This window comes from Somniosus microcephalus, unplaced genomic scaffold (assembly GCF_052327205.1).
Source record: "Somniosus microcephalus isolate GS21.2 unplaced genomic scaffold, FLI_Smic_1.0 unresolved_chr1, whole genome shotgun sequence".
Lineage (NCBI taxonomy): Eukaryota > Metazoa > Chordata > Chondrichthyes > Squaliformes > Somniosidae > Somniosus > Somniosus microcephalus.
Genome location: NW_028225179.1, coordinates 80,659,506 through 80,667,359, shown reverse-complemented (window position 1 = coordinate 80,667,359; position 7,854 = coordinate 80,659,506).

Below are 7,854 nucleotides of genomic sequence, written 5' to 3'. Positions count from 1 at the left end.
TTCATAAGCATGAGCTTCCATCATTGAGTGTGGCTAAAGCTTAGTTTTTCAATGAACACATCAAATCATACAGCACAGAAGGAGGCCACTCGACCCATCGTGCTTGTGCCAGCTCTCTGAAAGAGCTACCAATTAGTTCAACTTCCTGATCTTTGAGCACCTATTAAATCTCCCCTTCTCCTTCTCTGCTCTTAAGGAGAACAACCCCAGCTTCTCTAGTCTCTTGATAACTGAAACCCTCATCCCTGGTAACATTCTAAAATTTCTTCTGCACCCTCCAAGACCTTGACATCCTTTCTGAAGTGTGGTGCCCAGAATTGGATACAATACTCTAGCTGAGTGCTAACCAGTGATTTATGATGGTTTATCATAACTTCCTTGCTGTACTGTCTTATTTATAAAGCCATGGATCCTGTATTTTAATAGCTTTTATCACCTTGTCCTGCCACCGTCAAAGATTTAACCCCTAGGTCTTGGTTCCCCTTTAAAATTGTACCATTTAGTTTATACTGCCTTGTCATTTTTCCTTCCAAAATGCATCATTTCATACTTCTGCATTAAATTTTATCAACTGTCTGCCCATTTCACCAGTCTGTCGATGTCCCCCTGAAGTCTACTATCCTCATTGTTTATTACATTTGAGTTTTGTGTCCTCTGCAAACTTTGAAATTATGTCCTGTATACCCAAGTCCAGGCCATTAACATATATATCAAAAAGAGCAGTGATCCTAATACCGACCCCTGGGGGACACCACTGCACACTTCCCTCCCGTCTGGAAAAACAACCATTCACCACTACTATGCTTTCTATCTTAGATCATTTTGTATCTACGTTGCCACTGCCCCTTTAATCCCATGGGCTTCAGTTTTGCTAACCAGTCTATTCGGTAGTTTGCAAGTCCATATACACAGCAGCTGCATTACCTTCAAAGAACTCAACTCAAGTTAGTGAAATACTTTTGCCTTTAACAAATCTGTGCTGACATTTATCTTAACAACTGTAGGTACTTCCTGCACATGTGGTTATTGTGAACATATGAGGTGTCTTGGAGTTCCCACATGGCACAGGAATTACAAGCAACAGGTCTCACCTGTCCCATCATTTTACTTAAGTTTTATCTACTTGTGTTTAGTTTCGTATCCTTTACTCTTATTATTCAATTAGGTATACCAGATTTTTATTTCATGCAATTTGGATCCCTTTAATGTTGGTATCCTCTATTAATTGTAATTTTTTCCCTTTGGACTTCATTACTCTATATATTTACTGTTGCCTCTTCCTTTCCCCTCTGCACCGAATTCCCATTCTCGCACGATCCCTGCCGCCACGCTGTTCAGATTCTCCTAGCTTTTAGAAACACTGGTTGCAACTTGTCAGTCAATTGCCAGCTGCAATAATTAACAGTCAGGGACCCAATTGACTGTTTACTTCAAAACTGCAAGTCAGTGGCAGTTAAGTTTTAAAGTAAGAAAACTAGATTCAATTTCACTTGGATAACACTATCTGCACTACCTACCAGTGAATTCCCACTTGCCAAATTTCCCCCCCCCGCCCCCAGCACATTCTCTCAGCTCTGTAGTACTTTATCAAATGCCTTTTGAAAGTCCATATACAAAAAATCAATCGCACTACCTTCTTCAACCCTGTTATCTGGAGACGGGCCACCAAAAGACATTTGGTTCCTTGCTCCAATAACCACCTGTGACCTGAAGTGTTGTAAATTCATTTTTATCCACCCATAACCATTGCATGCCAGGGGAATAAACCGCTTTTGTCACCTCCAGGCTCAACTATTCCAATATAACAACAGACAATGCTGGAAAAACCCAGCAGGCCAGGCAACATCCGTGGAGAGAAAATAAGTCGACGTTTCGGGTCAAACCCTTTCTCAAAACTGGAAAGGAAATGAAATAGATCGAAAGGCAGGGCTGGGAGAGAACAAAAGAAGTGACGAGACATTAAGAGGTATTCAAAACGAGATGAGATGGTGATCAGACTAGTGGAGACAAAAGACAGCTCTAGATTAGGTGTGAAGTGTTCTGGTACCTTCTCTCATTTTGAATACCTCTTAATGTCTCTTCGCTTCATTTGTTCTCTCCCAGCCCTGCCTTTCGATATATTTCATTTCCTTTCCAGTTTTGAAGAAGGGTTCGACCCGAAACGTCAACTCAAATTTCTCTCCATGGATGTTGCCTGACCTGAGTTTTTCCAGCATTCTCTGTTATTTTGGATTTCCAACATCCGCAGTATTTTGCTATCTCTCTCCAGTGCAGTACTGAGAGAGTGCTGCACTACTGAAGGTGCCGTCTTTCGGCTGAGATGTTAAACCGAGGCCCCATTTGTGCTTTCGGGTGGATGTAAAAGATCCCATAGCACGATAACGAAGAAGAGCAGGGGAATTATCCCTGGTGTCCTGGCCAATATTTATCACTCAATCAACATCACAAAAACAGATTTTCTGATCATTATCACATTGCTGTTTCTGGGAGCTTGCTGTGCACAACACATTACAAGAATGTCTACACTTCAAAAGAGCGTCATTGGCTGTAAAGCACTTTGGGATGTCTGGTGGTCATGAAAAGTGCTATATAAATGCAACCCCCACCACCTGAACTCTCTTGGCTTTTGTGCATCCCCCCTTCTCTGCTGTCTGGAATTTCCTCCCTTACAACCCACCTCTGATCAAGCTTTTGGTCATCCCTCCTCTGGTTCGGTGTCCAGTTTTGTCTGATTACGCTGCCGATATTTTTTCTTTATTAAAGGTGCCATATAAATGCAAGTTTCTATACTGCACAATGGTGGCATTTTCAGTGGAGAACTACCCGGAAATAGGACTGGCTGCTGGAGCTCTTAATGTCAAAGGAAGTTCACCAGGTGGTATTCTGATCACTTGACAGGGGAACTTGCTAAGAACATAAATAAGAACAGGAGTAGACCATCCGGCCCCTCGAGTCTGCTCCGCCATTCAATAAGATCATGGCTGATCATCGACCGCAACTCCACTTCCTGCCCGATCTCTATATTCCTTGATTCCCCTAGAGTCCAAATATCTATCTCAGCCTTGAATATATTCAAAGACTCAGTATTCACAGCCCTCTGGGGCAGGGAATACCAAAGATTCACAGCCCTCGTGAGTGAAGAAATTCCTCCGCACCTCAATCTTAAATGGCCTACCCCTTATCCTGAGACTATGCCCCCCTAGTTCTAGACCCTCCAGCCAGGGGAAAACAACCTCTCCACATCTACCCTGTCAATCCCCTTCAGAATCTTGTGTGGCGGTACCACCGGTTGTCCCTTACTAATGATGTACATAATTCACTTTAACCTAACTAGTTTGTATGTAACTTACCTGTTTGGGCTGTTGCCCCTTTAACTTACCTGTTAGGTCGCCTCTTAAAGGGGCAACGGCCCAACGCGCTGACGTCACGCATCACGTGACGTACGCGTGCCGGCTCGGCCTTCCATGGCGGCCGCCGGCACAGCCCGGCCTACCGCGGCTTCAGCCACATCGGCCAGCCGACGTGAGCAACACGATCTCCCGCGGCAAGCGCCGGCCCAGCTCGGCCTCCAGCTCCCGCGCTCGCGACTTCGGCCTCAACGGCCAGCCTCAGTGCCGGGTAAACATGCCGACGTATCGGCGTGGGTCACGTGACCGCCCCAAGCGCGGGCGAACGCGCTAACGTTACGACGCAGTCACGTGACACCCGAAGCACGGGAAATCGCGACTGAGCGTAATGATGTCATCACGCTCTCCACAGGACTGCGGACTGAGTCCTCACATCCCCGTTGGGGAAAGACCTATATCGCGGTGCTCCTGCATCCAGCCATCTTACCTGCTGTATTTCGTCTGTTCTTGTAAATAAACAACTTCTAGATTGTTCTCCTGAAGTCGAATTCGATTATTTAGTAGGCATTCGTCCAATACCTGCTGAGCTCAACCCGAATTCCTACAATTGGTGACCCAACGACGTGAGTACGGGAGCTCATCAATTCCTACACAACAATTGGTGACCCCGTATCCGTGAATGATTTTCACGGAAGCAACGTGCAGCCTGAACCTCGTCTTCACAGAAGACGACCGACGAACAGCCGACGAACACCAATTCCTACATTGGCGACCCCGCCTTTGCGAACGTACTCGCCAAGGAAGCGCAGCCTGGAGGTGATCCCGTTTTTCACGGACAAAGCGCAGGCGGACCCCGATTTTTGTGAATAATTTTCACAAAAGAAGCACGCCATGGAAGCACCAGCCGTTCCGCTGTCGCTACCGCAATTCAGGGAGAAACAACCGCCCTCGTGCTTTGTAAAGGTAGAAGCCCTGTTCGCTGAGAACATTGATGCGTCGCAGACCACGCACTTGCTTACGGTCTCCGTATTTGACTTTTCTACCGCCACGCGGGTCGTCCGCCTCTATGTCCAACGCAACAGCAAGTATAGATCTCTCCAAGCGCGGGATACGGCATGTTCGGGCCCACAAGATCGGAGCGCGCCCTGCGGGGATACCACGAGGACTCACCCCCGCGACCCACGAGGACTCACTCCTCTCGAAACACGAGGACCCATCCCTCGCGAACCACGAGGACCCATTCCTCGTGAAACACGAAGACTCATGCCCTGCCGATGACACACCAGCCCGTCAGCCTGCTGGTTGTGTTACCTACCACACTTTTCGGCGATTCAAGAAGCGTGTCGCCCTCCCGGCTGTTTTCTCCTATAGCAAGAACAACTACAAGTGTTGCCGCCCTCCGGGCAGAGTTTACCCCTACCGCAATCAACAACAACCTGGACCGTTGCCGCCCTTTCTCCAGTTTTCTCCTTAACAAACGCAAACATCTACTGATGCTGCAAACATCGAGGACGGGTCCAACGGGCATCTCGCGGCCGCGATCAGCCACGTGAAAGTTGCTGTCCTCACCGATCACTGATCAACGCAGCAACTTTTCACCCTCCGTTGTGTTATCGTCGTATCGTTCCAGCCTCCCGAAGGTTTCGCTCACCTGTCGGCGACTTCACCGACCTCACCTGTCAAGTCCTTCTGGATCGCTCGTTTGGTGTTCCTGCAGAGTTCGTCAGAACAAGGACTTGTTTCAACATCAACGGAGACATCGCCCGCGTCCGCCCAACCTGCCTGTCACTCTGACAAGGCCTGCTGTTTCGCACGTCTCCACGGTCCTTCGCCTGACGGATACGTTTTATTCGCCACGACGTGCATAAGGATCCGCTTACGACCAGCATCTTCAGACCTGGCCAGCCAAGTCGAGACAGCACGCCCGCCGAGACCACTAGCTCGTCAGACCATCTCATCTTTGGACTTTCGTTAGAGTGAATTCTGGGGGCGGCGCATGTGGTGGTACCACCAGTTGTCCCTTACTAACTATGTACATAATTCACTTTAACCTAACTAGTTTGTATGTAACTTACCTGTTTGGGCCATTGCCCCTTTAACTTACCTGTTGGGCCGTTGCCCCTTTAAGAGGCGACCTAACGCGCTGACGTCACGCTCCTGCATCCAGCCATCTTACCTGCTGTATTTCATCTGTTCTTGTAAATAAACAACTTCTAGATTGTTCTCCTGAAGTCGAACTCGATTATTTAGTAGGCATTCGTCCAATACCTGCTGAGGTCAACCCGAATTCCTACACTTGTATGTTTCAATGAAATCATCTCTCATTCTTCTAAACTCCAGAGAGTATCGGCCCATTCTACACAATCTCTCATCATAGGACAGCCCTCTCATCCCAGGAATCAATCGAGTGAACCTTTGTTGCACCGCCTCCAAGGCAAGTATATCCTTCCTTAGATAAGGAGGCCAAAACTGTGCACAGTACTCCGGGTGTGGTCTCACCAAGGCCCTGTACAATTGTAACAAGACTTCCTTACTCTTATACTCCAACCCCCTTGCAATAAAGGCCAACATGCCATTTGCCTTCCTTATTGCTTGCTGTACCTGCAGGCTAGCTTTCTGTGTTTCTTGCACGAGGACACCCAAATCTCTCTGAACACCAACATTTGAAAGTTTCTCACCATTTAAAAAATACTCTGTTTTTCTATTCTTCCTACTAGACAAATTTCTGAGAAGTGCAAAAACTATAGGGCAGTAATAGTAGGGGATTTCAACTACCCCAATATTAACTGGGATAAAATTAGTGTGAAGGGTATAGAGGGTGCGGAATTCCCAAAATGCACCCAGGAGAACTTTTTTAGCCAGTATGTCGCAAGCCCAACAAGGGAGGGGACAGTTCAGGACTTAGTTTTAGGGAATGAAGCTGGGCAGATAGAAGGCGTATCAGTGGGGGAGCATTTTGGTGCTAGTGACCATAATTCTGTTAGATTTAAGGCAGTTATGGAAAAGGACAAGGATAGAGCAGAAATAAAAATTCTAAATTGGGGCAAAGCAAATTTTGCTAAGATCAGAGGGCATTTAGCCATAGTGGACTGGAAACAGTTACTTGAAGGTAAATCAGTGTCAGAGCAGTGGGAGGCATTCAAGAAGGAGATCCGGAGGATTCAGACGAAAAGACTGAGTTCTGCTCAGGCAATCAATTAAATGAACTTTAATAAAACAAACAGGTTTTAACAAGAAACTGCAGGACAACGTCGAATACAGGCCTGCTCTCTTCAGAGGCTCCACGAGGACTGCTGGGGCGGACCCCTCGCTGACGTCATGACGTCATCACGTTCTTCCCGCAAGTGGGGGATCACGTGATGAACGGCATGACGTCATCACGTTTTGACCGCGCTGTTAAAGCAACCGCGCTCTGCTCAGTTACACAGTACAGATAAAAATACAGACACCAGTTGTGGCTAACAATCTGTTAAAGGAATTATGAACAAACGATCTGAGTCCTTTGGTGGCTCCGCCACATGCGCCCCCCCAGAATTGTCTTTAACAGTAAAAGTGAGACGTTGAGGAGGCCTGACCAGTCTGTCTGTGCGACTTCGATAACCTGGCAGAGGAAGCTGAAGGGCGGTGGTCGAGTTGTCGGGTGGCTATGGTTGAGCTGGCGCGGCGGTTGTGGTTGAATTAGCGGGCGGCTGAGGTTGGTCTGGCACGGCGGCTGTGGGCGGTCGACCACGTTTCAGCGGTTGAGCGACGACGACGGGGCGATCCAGTTCCAAATGAGCTGGCTTCAACCGGTCCACCGAAATATGATCCGGCTTCCCTCCGATGTCGACCGCAAAGGATTTGTCTCCCGCTTCGATGACGCGGAAAGGACCCGTGTAAGGGGGCTTGAGCGGATCCTTGTGAGCGTCGTGGCGTATGAAGACGTACTCGGCGCTCTTCAGCTCAACCGGCATGTGGGAGCTCTGTAGGCCGTGATTTGATGTAGGCACCGGAGCGAAACATCTGGCCGCTTCCTGGTGGCTGACGAGTTGTTGAGAGGCGGACCATGGCTCCGTGGGAGAAGGTAGAAAATCCCCTGGAACTCGGAGAGGCTGGCCATAAACAAGTTCCGCCGAGGATGATTGCAGGTCTTCCTTGGACGCCGTCCGCAGACCCAACAGTACCCATGGGAGTCTGTCCACCCATCCTGCACCCTGAAGACTGGCCCGTAGGGCGGCTTTAAGCGACCTGTGGAATCGCTCACAAAGGCCGTTCGCCTGTGGATGATAGGCGGTGGTACGATGAAGTTTGGTGCCGAGCCCCTGAGCTACAGCGTTCCAGAGCTCCGGGGAAAATTGTGGCCCCCGATCGGAAGAGATGTCCGCTGGTACCCCGAAACGAGCAACCCAACACGAGATGAAGGCTCTAGCGACGTCTGCCGAAGTGGGGGAAACCAAAGGAATTGCCTCTGGCCACCTAGTGGTGCGGTCCACCATGGTGAGGAGATGAGTGTAACCGTGTGAAGGCG